Source organism: Ambystoma mexicanum, chromosome 13 (assembly GCF_040938575.1).
Source record: "Ambystoma mexicanum isolate Mex_15411 chromosome 13, UKY_AmexF1_1, whole genome shotgun sequence".
NCBI classification, from domain to species: domain Eukaryota; kingdom Metazoa; phylum Chordata; class Amphibia; order Caudata; family Ambystomatidae; genus Ambystoma; species Ambystoma mexicanum.
The window spans coordinates 534,345,217-534,369,331 of record NC_090938.1 but is presented as its reverse complement, the minus strand read 5'-3'; the positions used below and the strand labels follow the sequence as shown (position 1 = coordinate 534,369,331).

Here is a 24,115-nt window from a genome sequence, read left to right as displayed (position 1 = left end):
TAAAATCAGTGGACAATGGACCAGATATTACCTCCAGATCAAATTACGAGCACTCATCACGCCCCTGCCCCCTCCCTCTCTTCGATCAGGATTCATCGGGATCCGGTCGAGCGTGGGTAGGTGCCAGCCATTCACAATCCGACTGAAGGGCTCTTGCAATCAGCCGTGGTTTGTGGGTCAGCACAGGGAAGTTCTGGTCGTAATCTAGGACAGGAGCCCAAATGTTCAAAAAGCGGTGGAGGAAGCCAGCTTTGGCTGCAGTAAATTTCTCCGCTATCAGAATGTCCCAAAGTTTTTGCCACAAAAGAGTCATCAGGGGGCCCTCAGTAGATTTCCAAGTGGACGCTATGATGATTTTTGCGGCCAGCAAGAGTTGCGTGAGGAGGGCAGCCCTCCTGCCGGTTCCAGGAGGACGGATTCAGCCTCAAGCAGGATCACCACCTGAGTAATGTCTTTTATTGTAGCAATGCATTGGGACCAGGACTTCCTCACCACAGGACATGTCCACCACATGTGGAAGTAGCACCGAGGGAGTCCGCATAGGTGCCAACATAGGGGGTCCAAGGCTCGGTGAAAGTGGTGCAAGCGGAGCGTGGGGGGGGGCGGGTAGTAACAACGTAGGAGCAACTTGTGAGCGCACTCCCTGTTGGTAATGCAAAAGGAGGAAGAATGTGTCCTTCACCAGATATCCACCCAGGTCTGATCCTCGCTGGCGTACCCCAGGTCTGTCTCCCACTGTGACATATAGCTGGCCCTAGCAGTGAGAGAGTCCGCTTGCAGTAACTTGTAAAGAGTAGAGATTTTCCCTTGTGATGGCAGGTTTTTCATTGTGAGCTTAAGGAGGCTGGGGGTACGCAGCGCTGCTGATCGGGTTTGCGGATGGGAGCACCAATGTGGGAGTTGCCAATAGGTAAACCTACCTATCCGTTTCTGCCAAGTCAAAGGCTGCTTTGCATTGCTCGAAAGAGCACGGCTGACCCTCCACAAAGAGTTGATCCAGGGCTTCAAGGCCTCCCACCACCCAGTTCCTGAAGTTCGAGGGGCAGGATCCCAGTGAAAAGGGCGGGCTGTGAAAAACTGGGGAGGAGGGGCCCAAGACCCCTCGGGATGCCCCTATGTTTCAGAGCCCAGTCCCAGGTTTTCAAGGTATGTTTAGAGGAAGACAGAATTCCCGGCCAGGTTCAGTGCAGGGGGATATATGGGAGGAAACGCAGGGGGAGGGGCAGGAGGGACTGTTCCATCTCCACCCAGTTTGGGCGTCCCAAGGCAATGACCCAAGCCTGAATGTGGGCCAGCTGTGCTGCCACCTAGGAGATTCATTTTGCAGGTGGTGATACGGCCAAGAAGTGAAATCTCCTGCGAGAGACAGCGGTTGAGATCCCTCTCCAGCTCCTTGAAAAGTGGGGGGACGTTCGCTTGATAAACGTCTCCTGGGCGGGAAGGAATCTTGACTCCGAGATAGGGAATGGCCTTTTCACTCCATTGAATCAGGCATAGTATTTCTAGGGAGTCCCGCTCCCCCAATCTCAACCCAATCCACAGGACCACTGATTTACCTAATTTAATGGTGAAGCCCGCTACTCTCCCACCTATGAATCTCAGCAAGGGCAGGCTTCAGTGAAGCGGAGACATCCGTAAGGGATAACAGCACGTTATCGGCATAAAGTGCGATCTTGTGTTGGGAGGAGCCCACTTGGAGGTCTTTAATCTGGGAGTTCAGCCGGATTTGTTGGGTGTGAGGTTCCATGGCTAGGGCAAAAGGCAAGGGTGACAGGGAGCATGCCTGCCTGGTGCCACAAGTCAGAGGGAATGGGTTAGATAGGAGGCCATTCACTCTAAGCAGGGTCTTTAGGGATTGGTAGCTAGGACAAGATTTTGGAAGGTAAGCCCAAAATGGAAGGTTTTGAGGGAGTGTCGCAGGAATGCCCAGTCCATTTTATCAAACACTTTAGTTGCGTCCAGGGCCAGCAACGCAAGCTTCCGCGAATCCCGATTCACGACATCTATTAGATTCAGGACTCTACGAATATTGTCTCAAGTCGATCTGTGTAGTATAAAACCTGTTTGGTGTGGGTCTATGATATCGGGGAGGATGCCCGGCAGGCAATTTGCCAAGATTTGGGAATATATATTAGCGTCAAGGTTTAAAAGAGATAGGCCTCTATGAGCCATTATACCTAGGGTCCTTCCCTGGTTTAAGAATGAGGACTGTGATTGATTCCTGCATAGAGGGGGTGGTGGTACCTGAAGCAGCGAAAGAATTGAAGAGGGTAGTGAGGGGAGCTATAGGTTGGGGGCGGAACACTTTATAAAACCGTGTTATATATCCGTCTGGGCCCAGGGCTCTAGATTTGAGACTCTTAATAGCTGCATCAACCACCTCACCGGAGGTAGGGGAGTCAAGGCTTTCCCTCACAGAGTCCCTGAGGCGAGGGAGAGCAGAACTTTGCAGATAGTCCAGTTGTTCCGCCTGGTTCCTTGGGGATGCCGACATTGTTTCTGAGAGGTGGGCGACTGAGTCGCAGCTTGTCCTGTTCTGCAAATTGGACTTTGCCTTGGGTGTCTCGGAGGCCCTGAAGGGTGTTCCGTTTCTTTGCTTTGGCGAGTTTGTTGACTAATAGTTTATTTGCCTTATTGCCTTTAGCATAGTATCCTTGCCTGATTTTAGCAAGCAGATGCGCAGTGTCCTCTGCGTAATGCGCCTCCAGACTCTTTCGCGCAGCCTGTAGGGCCCGGTGGGATTTCGGGGACCAGCCCTTGCGTTTACAAATGGCCCCAGCTTTGTGAATCTTGTTCTCCAGGTCTATGCGGGTCTGTCGCCTGCGTTTGTGAAAGGCTGCTCCCTGGGCGATCAGTTCCCTCTGCAATACAGCCTTCATAGCATGCCAGGCGTTAGCCGGGGACGTGTCTTTGTTCAGGTTTTCCCTGAAGAAGTTCTTGATCTTCTTGGCTATGGAGTCTCTTAAAGGCATATCTTTGAGGACGGGAATATATAGGTCCGTTCGACGTTGGGGAGTGGGGGGGGGGGGGGATCAGGGTCCTGGGCCCGGAGTGTCAGGGCAACTTGTGCGTGATCAGAGAGCACCCTGAAGCCAATGACGACATTGTCAACGAAGCCTAAGATTTGGGGGGAGGCCAAGAGAAGGTCGATCCGGGAGAAGGTCCTGTGCACAAGAGAGTAGAAGGGGTAATCCCTTTCATTGGGATTGAGCATTCTCCATGTGTCCACTACATATAGGGCCCGAAATAGGAGGAGGACTGCTGCTAGTCCAGTGTCCCAGAGGACCGGAGGATTCGATCTGTCCTTAAGTGGGTTGGCGACCCCGTTGAAGTCTCCTCCGATGACAACCTGACCCTCAATAAACGGGAGAAGGGATACTTCCAAGTCTCTGTAGAACCCCCTGTTTGTCATTTGGAGCATAGACTGAGATGAGGGAGTAAAGCAGTCCAAAAATAAGGCATTTGACCGCCGTAAAACAGCCCTCCTAGCAGCACAAAGTCTCCAGAATTTGTGGCCTAACCCCTCATGCAAAGAGAATTGCAGTGCCCCCTTTCTTAGTGCCATCAGAGGCATGGAATTGTCGAGGGAAGAATCTGCTACGAAGGCGAGAAAAGTCAGCTGGGATTAGGTGAGTCTCCTGCAGAAAGACCACAGAGGATTTCCCATCTTGCAAACATTGTAGGATGGATTTCCTTTTAGGGGGGAATTTAAGCCACTGACATTTAGCATGACAAATTTCCATTTCTGGTGTGGAGGAGGCGCATTCAGAGATTCGGTGATTCCAGGAGTGGGGGCTGGGCAGAGCAGAGCTCAATCATCATCCGGAGGGTTGATCAGAGTGGGGTCATCATGTGGCTGGAGTTCTCAACATGGACCTCCAACAGGAGATCGAAACATTAACCTGGGGAGCCCAATTCTTTTTATCGGACATTCCCCTAGCCAACAGGACTAAAACAGTCAGTAAAGGCTGACTTCCACTCCAAGAGAATTTCGGTGGCATGCACCTTGGAGTTGGGCATGGGCCATGTGAGGCCTGCAGCGTCGCTCTTGTCGTGCCATGCTCCAAGGCAGTCTATTTTCCATGGCTAGACCGCAGAGGTTCATTTCTTGCACCGGCTTCTTTGTACCCTTGACCAGGATGAGCATCTTGGGTTGGGGGGGAGATTTACCTGGGTCTCTACCAGCATGATCAGATGTGGGATCTTTCGCTCTCCTGGGGGAGTCGAGCATAGGATCATCATAGCATTGTCAAGGTGGCTGATTCTACGGGAAGTTCCATTGTAAGAACTGCAGGGCCGTTGGGAACAGCCAACGGTATCGAATTTGTTGGTCTTGGAGAAAAAGCGTGAGCGGCTGGAGGGCCCTACTTTTCTGTAACGTCAGGAAGGAGAGGTCTTGATAGATTTGAAGAGGGGGAGTCTTGGAAGGTTAACTCATCTCGGGATCTCCTTATTGCAGAAATGGCTTCTTTGGTGGTGGAAAAATGCACCCTTGCTTGTCATCTGGCTTGGAGCCAACGCGGATAGCATGGCACCCTAAGAGCTCCTGGCTGGACCCATCGTTCGAGCATTCTTACGAAGTGAATTCCCTTCGTTACTATGCCAAATTAGCATCATATGGAGCGGAAGCATTCCCGCCCCTAACGCTTCGCTTTGACCCACCCACAGAGGCTCCAACCCTCAGATATTACCAAATTAATGCCACGCTCTGCCACCATCAATGACACGAAAATGACGGGCTCTATCATACGGAGCCGGTGTGGAGCAGGAAGACACTGAGGAGCAGCAGCAGCGCCACTGACCTAAGCGCCTAGCGTTGTTGATGCTGGGGAGCGCAACGCCGATGGAGTAATCCCAATGTGCCCTAGGACCGATGTGCTAGCAAGAGCTGCAGCCCAGCACCAAAGGCCAACACCGACCACGGGGCTCGCACGTGATACCAGTATCCAGAGGGAGGCCCGGGCACCCGCCCATTGAGACGCACCAAACCAAGCTGCAGATAACACGGAGCCGCCGCGACGGCATCAACACCCGTGAGCTCCCGTAAGGAGATCCGGCAAAGCAATAAGCAGAGGGACTGACGGCGTAACGGACCGCGGCATTCCAGGAGCCAGACAGCATCAAGAAACACAGCACAAGCTAGCGTTAAGCTCCCTCCACCGCCAAAAACTCCACAACAGGAGGCCCCTACGGAGCCGACACTGTTCTAGGCCCATGGGGACACTTCCAGACCCGGCAGTCCCCGACCTGCAGCCTAGCTTAAGTGTCACCCAAGAAATGTCAGCACAGCTCCGGGAGAGCACCCCATAAAGCAGCGCTCCACAGCAAACCACACAAAAAGGAGGGGAATTGAAGGATCCCTACAGCCAGAGTACCCCCAGGGAGAACAACCACCAATCCACCAGTAAAGCAGAGCCTCCGGGCCCTCCAAAGCACGAGGACACCCACCACGGGAGCTGCCCAAGGAGTCATCACACAGCCCCTAGAGTGCACCCCATTGGGCAACTCTCTGCATCAGGCCACGCACGGAGAAGGGGAGCTGGAGAACCCCCACAGCTGCATTTTCGCCAAAGGGGGAATAGCCATCAACCCTCCAGTGAAGCAGAACCCCCGGGCTCCTCAAAGCACAAAGGCACTTGCCACTTTGCCGCTCCTCCCCCCTCTGCCCACGCAGTGCAGGCTACAACCCCAAAAAACCACCTACGAACTGAACTCGCATATAGCCAAAGAACCAGCACTGTAACCAATCAACCCCAGATTCAGGGGCACGGCTGGGGAAGGAAGTGACTACCCGCAGTGGAATCGGGGGCCCAGCCAAGCACTAAAACCAAAAGGACAGACACCATTGCAACATCCCAGCTGCAGCAGAAGCCCTCGCACCCAGCCCTGATCGGCAGACATACACCTCAGGGGCTGCACCAGAACCAACATAACAAACATGACAAAAAGCGGTAAAGCAACGAAACAAACGGATATCACAGCATTGATGGGCAACCCCGCAACTGAGAAGCTAAAGAAAGCCGATCATATATCCGAGCGCGCCGCAAAGTTGGCCACCACACCTGAGGGCCTGGAAGCGGCCCAATCCGCAACCAAATCAGACCTAAAAAACCTACTAGCAGCAATAATAAAGAAGATAAAAAGGGGGACCGAAGAGGTCACAAAGAAAATTACGGCGCTCGACGAAAGGGTGGCAGAGGTGGAACAACGCACAGGAGACCTAGAAAACTCTGTGCGACCATGCCTTCGACCTGGACAGAATAGTAGCACTAGAAGCGAAATGTGACTTACTGGAGCTCAAGCAAGAGGACGCAGAAAATTGTTCCAGGAGGAACAATATCCGCCCACGGGGGAACACCCACAACAATTGCTGATGCAGAAATGGAGAACTTTACAAGGGAATTGTTTAGATTCATCCTGACCCTCCCAGACAGCTCCCCCCTGGAGCTCGACCGGGTCCATCGCACAGCCCAGAGGCAATCTTCCCCGCTTCCTCCTGATGTCCTAGCACAGGTCCACTTCTTCAAAATAAAAGAAGAGATTATGAGGGAGGCTAGAACAACCAAGCAAATTCTCTTCAGGGGGGCAAACATCTCACTGTACCAGGGCTTATCTATCCTGAGCCTACAGAAGCGAAAAGCACTTTGCAACCTCACAGAATGGCTAATATAACGAAAGGTGCAGTATCGGTGGAGCTTCCCAACAGCCCTGAACTTTACATGGGAGGGAGTTAGGAGGTACATCCGCACCCCCAAGGAAGCGGAACAATTAATGGGGAAAGACCCAGAAAGTGGAGCCTCTGAGTTTGAAGCACACAGCCAAGACAAGGCAAAACGCTTTCAATGGAGCATGGACGAGGGCTGCGAGAAAGCGCAGACTTAGGGGCCCACGGAAGACCAAGGAACCGGACTGATCTAAGAACGATAATCACAGCCAGAACCCGGTCTTTCGCCGTAGCGTCCGACCCATATAAGGTACCACCACAACCTAACCATGGGAACACCACCGGAGGACCCTGAAATAGGTGTAGGTGCACCACTGATCCACGGTATCGCCGCAGACACATAGTCCCAACAATCCCTTACTCCAAAGCTTAACACAGGGCATCCAATCTCACCCGGATGGGCCTTGTGCTCCCTGGCCAGCCTGTTGACAGTGTTTGGGCCCAGTTGGCCTCTATTAGCTCAACAATGTGGTCCAGCTAGCCTGCCCAGTTGGATGAGGCTGGTCTTGGTCCAAGGAGATGGGGGAGGGAGGAGGGAGTTGGGGTGGGGGGGGAAGGGGTGGGCGGAAAATTGGGGCACATTGGCCCCTAATAAGGAATTTGGCACTACACTTCAGACGAACACAGTCACATCACATACACACTCACCAAGGGGGGGACCTCCGGACACGGGCCCGTAAACCCGAAACAAAAGGAGCCCATAGAGGCGCCACAGCATGAACTTAACAGGGCTGGTGGAGGATAGAAACGTCTGCATCCTCAACGTAGGCGGCCTCAACTCTCTGAGGAAGTGCAAATCAGTAGGGAGCAGGCTCAACAATCTAGCGGGTGAAATGCAATCCTCCAAGAGACCCACCTACTGGCCACAGATGAGCAACGTCTGAGGTTTTGATGATTTAAACAGGCCTACTTTGCCACCTGTGGGGAAAAGAAGCGGGGGGTAGCAATCCTATTGAGCAAGAATTTCCCACTGCGGTACCTCACAGTAAAAAGAGACCTAGCAGACAGGTACCTCCTGGTAAAGGGATATATATTAGAGCAAGCTATCGCCATAGCGGGGATTTACTGTCCCAACAAAGACCAAGCCAAATTCTTACAGAACCTAATCCAAACACTGGTAACATTCACCACAGGGCACCTGATCATAGGAGGGGACTTTAACATGGTCCCGGATCCCTTAACAGACAAAACCCTCCCACCGTCCAACATGGATTATACCCAAGCCCTAACCCTCACCACACTAATGCGAGAAACGGAAACAATAGATACGTGGAGGCTCGCGAACAGTGGGACCAGGGAGTACACATTCTACTCCAACAGCCACCAAGGGCACTCCCAAATTGACTTATTATTAATCATGTGGGCCCTATTCCAGTGCCTAGAGAACGTACAAATTCAGACCCGGATGATTTCAGACCATGCCCCGGTATCAGCAGACGCTATAAATGGGCTACCAGCACCTCCTCTGAGGTACTGGAAGCTAAATGACTCCATCCTCCTAGACAATGTGATTAAAATGGAGGTAAGGGACTTGCTGACAAATTACTTCCAGGAAAATGCAACTCCCGATATGCCCATTGGAATAATATGGGAGGCTATGAAACCCGTAGTCAGGGGAACACTAATCAGCGTCGCGGCGGAACACTACCGAATCTCCAAGATCCCAGCAACCGCCCTGGAGCTAAAACTCTCCAAGATAGGAAAGAGACTTAAAATCCACCATTCGAGGAAGCTAGAGAGAGAGAGAGTGGAGGAAAGCGAGAGTTGCACTAGAAATACATCAGGCGGATCGATCGGCCAAAGCCCTAGTTTATACAAAGCAGTTTTATTATAGCAAAGGTAACCAGGCCCATCAAATACTCCCCCCATAAACTGCAACGGTCACACAAAAATAACAACATAATTTGCATCACTGGGGCAGATGGCATAACCCGATACACAGGCACGGGAACCCAACCCGAGGACCAACACCAGAGCAAGCACTACCTACAACCATTCACAGTGCCCAACATCAAACCCCAGCTCGAATGCCTTGAAACCCTTATAACAATACGAGGAAGTCGGGGAAGCTATCAAGTCCCTGAAGAACACCGCCCCAGGCCCCGATGGGCTATCGGCGAAATTCTATAAATCATTCTTGCAAATACTAGCCCCACAACTCACCCAAGTATTTAACTCATTCCTAGAATCCGGGAAGATCACTAAATCTATGGGGAAATCACTCACTATTCTGGTCCACAAACCGGGGAAAGACCCGAAGCAGGCAACTTCCTACAGACCGATAACGCTCACGACAGGAAGATATAGTCCAAAGCTCTGGCCTCCAGACTAGGGAAGGTACTCCCAGATCTAATAGACAGGGACCAAACTGGATTAATTCCTTGGAGAGTTACGTTCGATAATATCAGAAGAACGCTAGACCTTATAGAAAGTCCCACGCGGCAGAAGGAAGAACTTCTGGCCATATCCCTAGACGCGCACAAGGCGTTCAAACTGGTAGGTTGGGATTACATTAAGAAGACACTCAAACACATGGGTTTTGGTTATAACTTCACAACATGGATAATGGCGAACTACCAATCTCCAACAACCCAGCTGCGAGTAAATGGGAACAGATCGGAAAGCATAGCCATCATCCGGGAAACCCGCCAAGGGTGCCCACTCTCCCCCATGGTGTTCCCACTATCTATGGAGGCCTTTGCGGGAAGGATCAGGCAAAACCCAGACATACATGGAATCTTAGTGGGGGGCAGGGAATATAAAGCGGCATTATATGCCGACGACATTCTCCTAAAAATAACACACCCAGCCACCTCCCTAGGCCTCCTACGAGAAGAGTTTGAAGCGTTTGGAAGAGCCTCAGGATTCAGGGTGAATTACGATAAATCAGCTGCACTAGCAATCAACATCACAAAGAAGCAGAAGGAGGAACTCTCCCCAAAATTCCCTAGCCCTTGGCCCGAAGAAGCAATCCAATATCTGGGGGTACGGATCCCCAAAAACCATAACCAGATATACCAGAGCAACTTCCCACAACTATTTAGAGAACTGAAAAGGGATTTACACCACTGGAACAAGAATGAAATCTCATGGTTGGGCAGAGTGGCGGCAACAAAATGACCTAGTCCCCAGGCTAATCTACCACTGCATGGCACTATCGGTACACATACCAGAGAGCGATATAAACGGCCTACAGCGATCCATACTGAAATTCATCTGGGGGGGGGAGGGGGAAGAGAGGCCGGACAGCAAAATGAATCATGACTCGAGGACGCAATGCGGGGGGCCTAAGAGCACCAAAGGTAACCAGGTACAAGCGAGCTGCCCAACTAACCCATGCATTCACATGGACACAAACGACAGACCCACCATACTGGAAACAGATAGAAGAAGCATGGTGCAAATCCCTCCTAATCGACCTCCCACACATACAAGTGCCCAAAAACCAGTCGAACACAGGACCCCTAAAAGCAAAGCACAACACAGTGTCGAACTGGAAAGCAGCAGCACGAAAATGGGGATGCACAAGATTCCTAGGCCCCCTAACACCGATATGGGGCAACCCAGACCTCACCAGGCCTCCAGCATCTGAGCTTTGCCGCATGGCAAGAAGGGAGCCTCCGAACAATTTCGGACTTCCTAGCGGGAGGCAATCCACTTACGTTCGAGGAGTGCAAGACCAAATTCAAAGTTCCAGAAGAGGAACGCTTTAGATATTCCCAGATATGGCACCGGCTATCACAAAGGGCAGTCAAGGAAAAGGGCTCCAGAGACCTAACGGTGCTAGAACGGACACTAACAACGGCCCCGCCCAAAGGGAAGGTCTCCACACTATATCGGCTTCTGGATAATCACGACCCCACAATCAAAGAAAGATAAATGCTTAACCGGGAGAAAGACCTGGGACAAGATCTGGGCGAGAACCCACAAAAGCACTCGATGTATCACCAACAGAGAATTCGGATATAAGATCTGTTATAGATACTATATGACCCCCACGCAGCTGCATAAAGCCAACCCAAACATCCCATCAGGCTGCTGGAGGGGCTGTAGGGCCGAAGGAACCCTGTTCCACCTATTATGGACATGCCCGCGAGCAATGACCTATTGGAGAAAAGTTCTAGATCACATAAAAGCAATCACAGGCCTCGCTATCCCCTGGGACCCAGGAGACGGGGGAATTCCCCCTCACAGGACACATAGGAGGTGTGGTGCACATAGACGAGCTAACAGCAGCAAAATAAATTACTTAATTTAAAAAAACAATTAAAAAGAATATCGCACTAGCACGGGTCTGGAAGAATCCTACAGGCCCATCAATACCGCTATGGTGGACAAAATGCTGGGACACAATAGTAGCAGAGAAGATTACCGCCCTACGAGCAGGGAACTTGAGTCAGTTTCAGAACACTTGGGCCCTGTTCATGGACTGCAGAACAGTTCCCAACCCTCTTCCATAGACCCCCCACTCACCCGCTGGCTGGGAAGATCAAGAGAACACGAAATATTACAGCAGCAGCGCTACCACCCCCTCTTCCCTTACAACAGACTGAATCGATGCCCAACCCAGAATCGATCTCCCCCCACCAATAAGCCACCAAACCATTAAAATCAATATGTGATGTAGTGTATTCTGGAATTTACGAAATGTCGATGTACTGCCTTAAGTTAAAATGCCAATAAAAAAAAAAAGAAATTGTTTTAAAAAGCACCCTTGTTATTACGTCTGGGTCCGACTACTCCCCGCCGAGGGCGCAGCCTATGCGTGCGATCCAGGATGAGTTGTGACTTATCCAAGTGCGGCAGCAGCGATTGGAAAGAGTCACCTACATATTCCGCCAGGTCTTTATCAAGGACCGAGGAGGGAACCTCCCCTTATCCGCAGAAAGTTGCGCCAGGCCCTGTTCGAGGGCCTCCCGTTTGAATTCAAGAAGCTTGGTTTGGTCAAGAAGAGCCTGGATCAAGCGTTGTACTTCCACAAAGGCTGTAGAATGTTCCTGGGTCAGGTCCTCCACTTCTCCCAGCCTTTGCTCCGTGTTCGTTACCGTCTGGTCTGTTTGCTGAAGCTTAGTAATGAGTACGGACATGCAGTCCCCGAATTTCGCCTTGATGTCATACATGAAGGTTTGAAGGTCTTCCTTGGTCACTAGCATCCCTCTGTCCTCCGAAAGCTTTTGAGGCATGAGTTTTGGGGGCTTGGAATTTTTTCCCCTGTCCGTCGAAAGCAGCATGGTGGCAATGTCTGCTTTCTGAGGGGGTATGAGGTGCTTAGACATCATCCCGGACACCAATCAGGGGACTCCAGTGTGACGTTGGGGGTAGGGCAGCTGAATAGGAGGGGGGGTCCAATGATGTCTGTTGCTTCAGCCGTAGGACGGGGAGCTGCCAGGACCCGCTCAACACTTCACAGGGGTTAGAGCCACTTGTGGCGTAAACTGGGAGTCAGGATGGAGGGTATTTGGGTGCTTCCAGAGCTCAAACCGGTCATATTGGTCCCCGTAGGGTCTTCGTTGAGTTGAGCAGCAAGGTAGTGGGAGACCAGGCTGGAGGAACAAGGAGGGAGGGTTGGTCATTATGAGCACCGACTCACATCCAGGGGAGCCAGTCAAGAGCAACTTCTGGATCTGGGGCCAAGGTATCCCCCAAAGAACCCAAGTAGGGGCCGGGAGATCTGGAGTAAGGCGGAGAAGTGGGCTAGGGTGCTTCCGGTGGCTGTTGCTGGGCTGGATGCGGCTAATGTTGAGGCCAAAGCTGATGGAGCATGGTGGGGGGGGGTTGTTGATGTAGAGGGGTAGGCCCCTTAGGAGCCGCTGAAGTATCCCTCTCCAGGTCGGACCTCCAGCGAGGATCGGGGCTGGGTGAAGAATCAAGAATGTCTGGGGAGGGACGCTCCTTATGTAAGAGCCTGGTGGGGGGGGGGGGGGGTGCACGGAGAGTGCTGTGCCGTCAGGCTCTGCTGGCCCACCAAACTGTGCTCCTGCTCGCTGGCGGGGGTCAGTGAGACTCCCGGGGGGGGCGCTGTCATGTTGGTGCTGGCAGCGCCTTTATCCGCTGAGGCCGTCGCCAGAATGGTCTGTCAGCGCTCAGAGCTGGATCCGAAAGATCGATGCGGCAGGGGTTCTGTAGCGTTGTGCTTATGGGCGGACATCGGCAACAGACAAAGGGTGACAGCACCGTGGAGGGCGCACGGAGGAGTAAAGCCCTTCACTCAGATGGTCGCCCCAGTCGGGGTTCGCTTTAGAGGCCAGTTAAGGTGCTGTGATGTAACCTCTGCGGTCCGCTTGCCATTTTGAGCCACCATGGCGACCGGCACCGCAAAAACGTCAGCCACTCTGTTTTAAGGCTCTGACAGAGTTAAGGGCTCATTTCGCTGTCATCTGTGGCCTTGATATTCTGCTTGCAGTCACCAGCATTTCTACTACAAAGAAGCGCGGGAACATCTTACATTTAAAGAAAGCTGCAGACCTCATACACAGGCCCTTAGAAGAGCTGCCACATTGCTGACGCTCCAGGCCACGCCCACTCATTTCCCCAGACGTTTACATAGCAAGTTTCTTGAAAAATATTTGTTCCATATATTTTTATAGCTTTTGAAAAAAATTACATTTTTGAGTGAACTTTCCATTTAAATCTTTCCACAAGGCCATATGTCTAGGGATGACACACGGATGTTCTTAATGTGGCGATATGCTAACTTTCTCCCATAAGCATGCTCGTGAAAGTAGAGCCCTGGTCACTCAATGTCTCCTTCGGAAACCTGAGAGAAGAAAGGGAGCAGGTGTTTCAGGATTTTGGGTGGTGGTGGCTTTTAGGATGAAGGCCTCTAGATATCTGGGCGCTAGTCTGAGGGTGGAATTAGCATGAAATCAGTGGGTAACAGTCTTCTTTCACTTGGAGGAATAGTCTCATCACTACAACTACAGATATCGAACCCAATAGAGCCCTTGACAGCTACTGAGGGGTCTGATGCTCTGGCACTTAGCTTTTCAAATCTCAAGGTCCCCCAACTTGTATCGGTTTATCTGCATCCCACTATGGATACCATTTGTGAGGAGTCATAAAGCAAGATACAGAAAACAGAATCAAAGTTCAAGATAAAATGATTTATAAACTCAAATGTCAGGATGGTTAAAAGCCTAACTTGCCCTATGCTAAGGTGGGATTTCCCTACCTGAACAAAACTAAGGAAAGTCTGAGTCAGAAAGTTCAACTTAAAAGTCTGTTGATGTCCAAAAACTATCCTCGCCCTCACAAGTAAAGCTAAACAAAGTGTAGGGATGTCAACAACAAAAGAAATAGTGATCGAAACAAAGTTCTGAGCTTCTTCCAGCACTCTTAGCTTCTTTTCCAGCTCCCCTCCCTCATGTTCAAGAAAGTTCTACAAAATGTTTCAAGATTACCTTTCGAAGTTCAAACATTTCCACATATCCTTGGGGTTCCCTTCCCAAAGTTCAAGCACTATAGTTTCAAAGAAAAGGGTCTTGAGGGCCCTGTCCTCAAGACAGCATTACAGTTAATCAATTGTCAGGGTTCCCATCCCCAAGACTAACTTGTCAACTTGGTTTCAGTCTTTCAACTTTGAACACAACTTCAGATCCACTTGGCACTCCTCCTGGATTGCATTAACAGTTCACTTAAATCACTCCTTCATGGTTTATTTCCACAATGTCTTTCACAATGGAGGGTTCCCTGGTCTAGGCGCAGTTGTCAGACCACAGGGTACACCCATCAAAGGTCGCTCAACCAGGAACCCTAGGCTCTTCAGCCCACACAGGTTCTTCTGTATTTATCCCTGTGTACAGAAACTCTCACTTAGTTTCTTCCTTGTTGGTCTTTTGGCTTTACATAAAAGTTCACACTCTTTTGGCTTCTCCTAGTTAGCCTCTTGGCTTGGCTACCATCGGTCGTATATGCTCTGCCAGTCTTTGACCTTGCCGAAGTGTATTCATGCACAACGCTCATTGCATGGTGGTTTTATCTCTTCCCCACCTTTCTGTCATGTTCGTTAACAAACTTCCACACTTGCTTTCTTAATTTGTGTGTTATTTTCAAAAGGGCGCCTTCATATTGATCTTTCATCAAATCGTAGCTTTACCTACAATGTTTTTATTCAGTTCGGTATTCAATATTCATGAAGATTTGTTTTGCTGCTTAATGCTCACTAAACCTGTGGCTGTGGGTTTATTTCAACTTGCATATATCATTTGTTTCATTCAGCATTCCATTTGTTTCATTAGGCACTTCTCACTGACACACAGCCCCTAAGAGCACCCGGCTTCGAGTGACACTCCCCTTCACTCAGTGGTTCTCTGCATTCCCTTTGGGCAGCTACGCCGCCTCACTTCTGCCCCACCGGCTGTTTATCGGTTACCACAAGCTCTGTTCGCACGTTGGATGCTTCCCTTCTGTGAGCGTAGGCACAAGCTTGCTTCAGTCTCCTTTGCTCGCAGCTCCAGCTGTACCATTCCGACCACGGAAGCTCACACGCCTGAGGAATTCTGCCCGCCCAACACACCCAGGGCTCCACAGGTCTTCTGGGTCGTCTGCCGGCATTCTGGCTTCCCTTCAGGCCCCACCACGGTTGCCTCCTTACCAAAAGGGATCCATGCTGGTCTCCCCCACACAGGTCTGCCTGTTGGTCCATGCATTGCCTTTGCCTCCCTTTTAATACACCTGAAACCACTCGACAGGTTGCAGGTGTGAGTTGCCAATTAGCACTACCTGACTACAATTAAAAAGGGAGATGCCTGACCTTTATAGTACTTTGCAGGCATCTTCCTTGTTTCAGTCCCAGAGTGGTGAAATGACCTATTTGTGTTCACTATTCCTAGTTACCTCTTCCTAGTCCCAGTACTGTAGTAGGTTATATGAGGAAAAATGGAGGGGGGAGAGGGGGGATTTTGTTTACAGTGGTTCATAAAGGCTGGGGAGGGATAGGTTGGTTTCCACAGGGAAAAGGAGGATACCACATCTCGCCTGTGGGAACCCTTTTCCCAATCCCCAAGTACCCTCCGCCCAGGTGAACCCGCCTGGTTTCTCCACACTCACAGTCCGGATCCAAAAGGGATGGCCATTCCCTGGCCATCTGAGCAGAGGCTGCAGGGGGAGTAGGAATGAGGATGCCCTGAGGTTTCTCACAACCCTCACAAACTGTCTTTGTTCCGTTTTCCCTTTTGAAGAAATGCTCACTTGCTCTCTTTCATGTACTTCATTTGCTTCATTAACAGTTATTCCGGTTCGGTATGGCTTATAATACCCCCCGGTGTCCCCGCTTCCCTTGGGTGGACTCACCGGCTCTTGCGGGCGTACTCAAGTTCTCACGCAGCAAGCCTGTGGCGGTTGTTCAGCGCGTCTTTCCATTTCCCCACCTGCGCTCCTCGGCTTCTCTGCCGCTTGAAGTTCCCGCTAGGCTCTTTAGCTCGTTTTGGACTTCTGTAAAGCAAATGCTGCCTCTGAACATCTGCAAACACCCAGGAGCCATGCGTCGGCTTCTGGCATTTCCGCAGCGTGTTCGCTCTCGCGGTCAGCATTCCTTTTCCTCTTCCTGAAGCCGGTTGGCTCCTTTGGAACTCACTGAAGCCCTACAGTCTCTCAGTCTGTACCGAGAGGAACAGCTTTCTCCTGCCAGCAGCACGCCTCTGTCAGCTGCATCTGGGGTTTAAATTTCCCGGCCACAGGTATGCACTCGCAACAACTAGAGGGCAGCCTGTGTTTTTGGTCTTCTTTGCTCTGCATTACTCAGCTCATCTTCCCCTTCCTTTTAGTTATGGGAATGGAAGTCCATTCTTGAGGATTTGCATGTGAAGTTCTCAGTGATCTTTTAGGGCAAGTCAGCTCTCGATGACTTGCAAGTAGAGTGTGAAAAGGTGTTTTCATGAGTCTAAAAGGTATGTCAGATTTTAACATCTTACATACAGATCTTGTGAAAAGGTCTTCAGCACTCTTCCTAAGTGGATGAGGGGAGGTATACCAATATGTCATTAAGGCATTGGGCAGGGATGGGGTATCCTCAAGAGAAGAAGCGGGATACCATGCCTCGTCCGATGGTGCCATGATATTCTTCCACAGGCTTTCTCCCCCGGCCCCACGTGAACCTCCCTCATATAGCCGCCCCCAGGGTCAGGATACGGTACGGCTGCTGTCCCTTGGCCACGTGGGGAGATGTCAGAGCCAGGAAAGGAGTGATGACACCATTGGATTCATCACATAACCCAGGGCATTATTCCTGTTCTGTAGTGCAGGCATCGGTTTCCCAAGCTATGACGTTTCAAAGGTTTAACAGCATCTCTGCAGCCATTGCGGTATTAGATGGTTAGTGTGATAGATAAGTTGGGATATAGGTATAATTCCATTAGGAACGCTCACTTTTTCATTGCCTTTGCCTGCCTTAAAGGTAACTTCACGGTTCCCAACCTAAACAAAGGGTGTGGCCACTCATCTAGCTTAACAGCAGCAAGTAGAAGTCGCAGAGATGTCGAAGGGATTTGTTGGACTAGGATAACACATCCTTTGCAGTGTGGAGTCTGCATCAGTGTCAATATTAGTGACCATTTGGGTAGTTAAGAACATCAGGCCACTATGCGTATCACTAGGGCACAGCTTTCAAACACTGATGTGAACTTTGGTGAGTTGAAGATCTAGGCACTCAGTTCAACCACAGAACTGTTGACTACTTATCTAGAACATTACGACCACTGGAGCTGCTTTTGGGTCAGATGCTTGTGCAGAAGTTCAAAACCTCCTGAACGATAAGCTTGTAAGCATGCATGATGATGAGAACGGGAGACCACAGAAAATGTAAAAGGCTATTGGGAACGTGAAAAACTTCCCAAAGTCAACCTCTGAACATGGCAGAAGGGAAGCCGAGAACGGGAGCACAACAAAACCAAAGAACGAGAAAGGCAGTATTGAAGAGGATCACCTAAGTGAATGTTATGGCCCGCAACATTTCCTGACATACAGAGAGGTCACACGGAGAACGGGAGAAGCGGGAGGCTGCCGGAGGCTGCCGGGTCAACAGAATACGAGAGGAGAAACTCGCCCCAGTACTCACGACGAAATGACTTAATACAAACCTATGTAATTTGAACTGTGTAAAGTTGATGGAATAATACCTTGTGGGAAGTCTATGAAGACATGATAAAGGAGGGAAATTACTATATGAGCACCAGATGAAAATGGGAGAAACTGTGGCATAACATCTTGTAATAAAGGACAGACAAGACTATTAAGTGAACAAAATAAGTTACCTAGAGAACCCAAGATAGGGGAAATATCAAGTGGGAAGAAACCTACTGCCTGGCTATAGCTCAGTGGTAATACGCTTGTCTTGGAAGCAAGATGACGTAGAGCAACACAAGTTTGGATCCCGGGTCCGCGCTTAGAAACCTCTTCGGTATTAAGCACGATACTAAAAATAAATTATAATTTTTAAAAAACCACAGCCAAGCTGAGAAAGCCTGGATGAATAGATTATGAACTCTAAAACCTCAACAAGACCGAGGGAAAGTATCTTGAGTAAAGTTGTCACAGATACATCACTATAGAGAGTAAAAAAAACAGACTGTTGTAGAAAACCTATAAAGAGTTAAACCAAAGAAGAGAGACTATTACAGAAGATTGTGCAAGACAAGCAGCCCAAGAAATAGAAGAAATAGAGACAGTGATACTAAGGGTGTCCAAACGTATTTGCACACCAGGAGAATCAAGCGAATCCCCTACACTTGTTTAAGTTAGTTGTTATCTTAGTGATAGGGTCAGGTAGAATTAGATTCAGATTGAGGACTTTTTTTTCTTTGGGACTGCCCGACGACAGACAAGCACCTTTAGTTCCTTTAGCTAAATGGGGAACTCCCTCTAGAAATAGGGAAATATAGGCCCTTTTCTTGTTATAATTGGAATAAAAGTGAATTAGAATGTCCTTACAGAGTCCAATGACCCCTTCTTCCAACCCTCACAATGCCTGCCATAAAGGTTTATTTAGATTGGGAAGATGGTTAGTGTCCATGAATTACCAGATTTACAGAGCCATGTGGAAAGTTGACAGTGGAGAAACAAAATGTGATATTGACCAATCACATTTAAGTGCATGAGATTTTTATCTGTAAATAAAATGTGTTGCCATGACTAGCCCGCTCTTTATTCTCATGTAGCCCCGGCCCTAGCTTTATCGTCACTCCCTGCCTGCTTTACCTTGCGCATTGAGCAATGCTTCAGACCCAGCGAGTTCTCCCTCGTCTCTTTCTGATTAGCTCTGTTGCTCAGGAATGGGTGGGGCAGGGAGCTGGGTTTCTGCATTTTGGAATAAGAGCACTGCCGCCTCCCAGAATGTTAAGTGTCTTTGGGCAAGAGCCCTTGGTGCTGTGTTACTGTGGCCATGTTTGTGTTGCCTGGCAGATAGGGAGACTACACCAGGCGGGAACTCCAACTCTCTACACTTGCATTACTCAACAGTACCCACAGTTGGGATCAGGCTCTGCTACGGGAAGAGAAGAAGCCTCAGCTCCAGCAGCAGATGGGGCATTTCTTTGTATCGGACAATGACCTGGAGAAGGCATTCCACTGCTACCAGAACGCTGCCTGCCATATGTGGTAGTTTAGCAACTATTATAACCCTTAATGAATGCATCTGTCCAATTGCTGCATCAGCTAAGCACACATATCCTTGCAACACAATACAATACTCCCTGAATCCATTCCAAAGCATCTATTTTGTCTCCTGTCATTCACTTTAATGTGTGTCTAGAGTATTTTAGATCACCCACTTTATCAGGGATCAAGGTCTTCTTTCCCCATTTAGTAGGTTGCCAGTCCCATAAATGATCACACTAAGTAGTCTGCATTTACAACACTTTGTGCATGCTCCAACGCCATAAAGAACCCACACCCATCTTGACTGGTCCGAAGGATGTCCTACACTGCGTAATAAGAAACGTTACCTGGAATCTCAGTTGAGCAGTCTGACTGGTCAATTGGAATGTTTAGCAGTTCCATGCAGGGTTAATGGTAATACTACTGTTTATTCAGCTCCTTGCAGGGCGATCGATGGTTAATGCATGAAGGTGTTCCATGCAAAGTGCCATTTTGTCATAACACCTCCAGAACAATTGGGCAAAATATGAGGATTAATAATTGCCTTGACTTTTTTTCTTGATGACATGACAAAACGCATGGTTGAAGTACCTGTATGTGAATCAAATTAATTAATTTCTTGACACAAATAGATAGACGATTGAAATAATGGTTAACTTGATCATTTTTAAATGTTATCTTTGTATCAATTTCATGATAATCACACATAGGTTATGTGCATGTCTCTTTTTTCCATAGAATTGAAGATTGCTTTTATTCTCTTTCTTCTTACTTTCCTGATTTTTATTATTTTGAACACATAATTTTGATATAACAAGTGTGAAAAATTGCTTTCAAGTTGATTTACATTTTAAAGGTTTGTAATAGACCATAAAAAATAAATAAAAAAATATGAGCATTATAGGGGCAAAAAGGTGTTCCCCGGATTTCAGCTGCTGCTGTCAAATAAAACTGCATTATTACAGCACTGTCTAATGCTTGATTTGAAATGAGGATATATATCCCCCTACCAAGTCTGGGGACCAGACATCTAGTACACAGGACTAAAAGCAGCAGATGAAAAGATATTCCTTCCTGTGAAGCCGCCAGTACCACAGTTGCTTCAGCAAGTCTCAACAGAGTGAAACTCTTTCCTAGGCAATGGGCCTCATTACGACCCTGCCACTAATGGGTTAACAGCGCCGTAAAAGGCTGCGGCACCATTAACCCATTAGTGCCTTACTACGAGGTCCCTTTGCGGGACCCAACCTGAACGGTTGGTCTAGACAGCCGTTAAAGTAGGGACCCGCAAAGGGACCTTGGTGCTAAGTAGCACCTTCCCCAGACCCATTGAGCCCTATGGGGGAAAAATGGGAATGGGGAAAGGCCAATGTTCAATGGGGAATTACCGGCCCGCCAACCTTGGAATGGGGTGGTAATTCCCCATTGAACATTGGCGGACTTGTTACGATACCGGCACGAACCATGGTGCTAATAGCATCATGGTTTAGCGCCAGTATCGGTAATGAGGGCCAATGTTATGCTAGAGCAAGTTATGTTAAATTAAGTCATACTATGATGCCAGGGCCCAAATTCAAAACAAATAGGTGATGGCTGGAAGGTTTAGAAATAATCTTCAACCACTGGCATTGCTCTGGGCAACCTTCTTCTCCTGCCAAGTCATTACAGAAAGAGGAATGGTCATATGCAAATCAGGCATTGCACCAACCCCAAAAGGGGCTGTCCAGCCCAAACTGCTAGGACACATCCCTCTTGCAAGAGACCACAAACATTCCCAGGCATGATTCAATCGCATTGGACATCATCAGTGAAGAGTTGCTTGGCTCTCTATGCCCAGCAGACACAAGATGGCACGAGACCCAGATCTGGGCATACCGGTCACACTCTGTGTGACAAAACAAAGAGGTGATTTCAGGTGATTTGTAGTCAGCTAACCCCAGGATTCCCTTTGGTATCCCACTGACATCTATCTAGGACAATCACAGTTGTATCAAAATCTCATATAGGCCTGAATGGCACAAGGCAGCTGAACATGCACTAGCAACTGACAAAGGCAACCCACACCACTTGGCAAACGTTATAAGCGCATATGGGGGAAATCAACAAAAACGTGCATGTTTACTTTAACTCCCACCATATTTTAGACAATGCCACTGGCCCAATGTGAAAATATTTGCCGATAGTGTGATGCTAGTTAGATGCTACAGGCACTCTTTAGGGTTAAGAGTCTGGATATGCCGGCCAGCCGAACGTGTAATTAAGTGCAACACAAAGACACTCAAAAAGGCCCAGATTTAGGAGAGGGGGAAATACCGTTGGGTTTTAAAAGCCCACATTTTTGCTCAACCTTTACTTATTTGTACACCACCCCTTGCTAACATCACTTATTCCAAAGGGAAACATATGTACACATTCATGTTTCCATTGTTAAGTGTCCCTCGCAAATGTTCTAAACATGCAGGCTGTCGTTGTACACTGCTGGAAACAACAGCACGGAGCTGTGCTGTTCAAAGTTGGTTGCATGTTAGTTTTTTGGTATCAACTTGGGCTCAGATAGAAGCTGAAACCAGTTACGGGGGTCGGTTCGATCTCCCCATTCACGCTCCGCACACCAGCTCTCTTTGCTGCGCACAACTTCAACCGCCACCATTACACACCATCCCCGCTACGCACTCTCGGCCTCTCGCTTTTGTTCCCCTCCCGAGGGGCATAACACAGACTTAAACCTCCGCTTACCTCGTGTGCTGATAGAAGATACCAATTTGCGCGTGGGCTGGGTGATGCAAAGTCACCTGACAAAAATGGGAGGAAACTTCCGTACTTCAGCCATTCAGAAGCAACCCTGAACGGAAGAGGAATTTGGGGATACGCAGACGTGAAAAAAACGGAAGGAGTAGCAAGGTAGATTGGGCAGGTGCTTGTTTTCATACGTACGGTGTGTCGTAGCAAGTCCGTAGGTTTTAATGGCGTTGGCCTGGCTGCCCAACTGGTTTCCAGGGAGGAGGGAAGTTCCCTGCTTTTTGTGTGCGCGCTCTGGTCGAAAGGTGTTAAAACTGGAGGTGCGGCAAAGCAGAGTTAGCTACATTTTGGGCGATGTGGCCTATTGAGTTTTAACTAAGATGCAGATCAGTGCCGACGCTAAAGTCACAATAACTGGGGACAGCAGACAACGCACTTTGGAGCACACGGTACTCGGACCCAGGTCCGCCCCAGATTCGCATGGGCAGTCTGCTGTAGCCCAGGTCTAATGTAGCCCAGGGGGGTCCCGAACTCGAGATGGCGCGTACCCGGGTCCAGCAGTGACCAGCTGGCGTGTGTATACTTAAAACTGATTGCATTCTACATGGGCTGCTTTCTGGAGCCCTGTTTTCTGCTTGTCCCAGGAATGCCACGCAGTCACCCACATCGTTACACGAAATAAATATTCCCCAGGAGGGTCTCATAAATGTTTCAGTAGTTGGGGCCATTTGAAGTGGAAGCAATTTATAAGCGATGGGTTTTTTCACCATTTTTTGAAGACTGTTTCGGCGATAAGAATGCACATGTGGCAATTCAGTGTCCCGTTGTCAAACACGGAAATACCACTAGATTGCTTTTCCACGCATCTTTTGTTCTGGATATTTATGTCCTAAAAGTACACTTACAAAGCCAATAGACAATTTTTTTTAGCCCTTCGAATTGCATTTTGTTATTTGTAGTCTCATTTAAGATGGGTACAAATAATTTCAACAATAAACTCTTACTATTGAACTGAAAAACGGAACCTGGGTCAAAGGAATAGATGCAGGTGTAAATGTGAGTATGAATACACATATTAAAGTGGTAAAATTGACCCTGAAGAACTGTGCAACTAGAGACCTCACGTATTCGGTAAATAATATCCAATACATTATTCTACCTGACGGCCTTCATCTTGATACGTTACTGGTGAATATTCAACCCAAAGTTAAAGCCCCTAAAAGAAACGATTACTGGAAGATGCCGTGCAAGAGGGCAAGGCAGTATCAGAGGTGGGCCCAGACGATAATTTCGGCAGACTATTTTGAAATGTTTTTGTACAGGTTTCGTCTGTTTTTTTATTAAACCGAAATATTGGTACAAATAATCCTACAATCATACACTTTTTTTTCTTTCTTAACATGTCTATAAGGGGTTACGTATTTATGCGAATACTTTTATTATAATTCGTGTACTGATTGTTTGAAAGCAGTGTATTCTTGAAGGCAAACTTGAAGGTGAGGAGGGGAAAATAAGAGGACAAGTGAGTCATGGTGATTTGCCATGGATGTAGGAAGAAAAGGTGTGGTCATGGAGACGGCAGAGCTAGTTTTTCTCGGGTCCAACATTTGAAGACCACCATTGCTACTTTCACTGCCTCTAGACCGCACAGGTGTGCAGTAGCGACACTTTGCCCTGCCTGACCCAGGCCCAATCACTGCCCTGCCGTCCATGGAACCTGCGTTTACAGTAGGAGATATAGGTATGTAGCTCACCTGTATGTTTTGAAAATAATAAAAGCATTGCTTGTAGATTTTTCTTTTGACAGGCAAAATAATCTTCAAATCTAGTTTCCGAACTAAAGGCATATTGCTAGCTACACCATACAATAAAAGCAACTATGCAACTGTAAAAGCAAAACTTTAACTTCAGTTAGCAAAACACAAGTCCCTAACTGATTCAATGCACGCTGTTCTCTACTCCGAAATAGCCTCACTCATGCTGTTGCCACGGATGTTATAATGCTAGTCATCATTCATGTGGATATATATATATATATATATATACATCCCAAAGTTTGCC

General features: G+C 48.7%; 1 protein-coding gene across 1 annotated transcript in view; it reads right to left on the bottom strand.

Moving 5' to 3' along the window:
- The window catches only part of GJC1 (gap junction protein gamma 1), a 394,328-nt gene extending 372,172 nt beyond the window's left edge, over nt 1–22,156 (bottom strand). The window contains exon 1 of the mRNA XM_069634264.1: nt 22,052–22,156. The gene's annotated coding sequence lies outside the window, so the exon portion shown is untranslated. The remainder of the gene's footprint in view (nt 1–22,051) is intronic.
- Between the last annotated feature and the right edge of the window lie 1,959 nt (nt 22,157–24,115).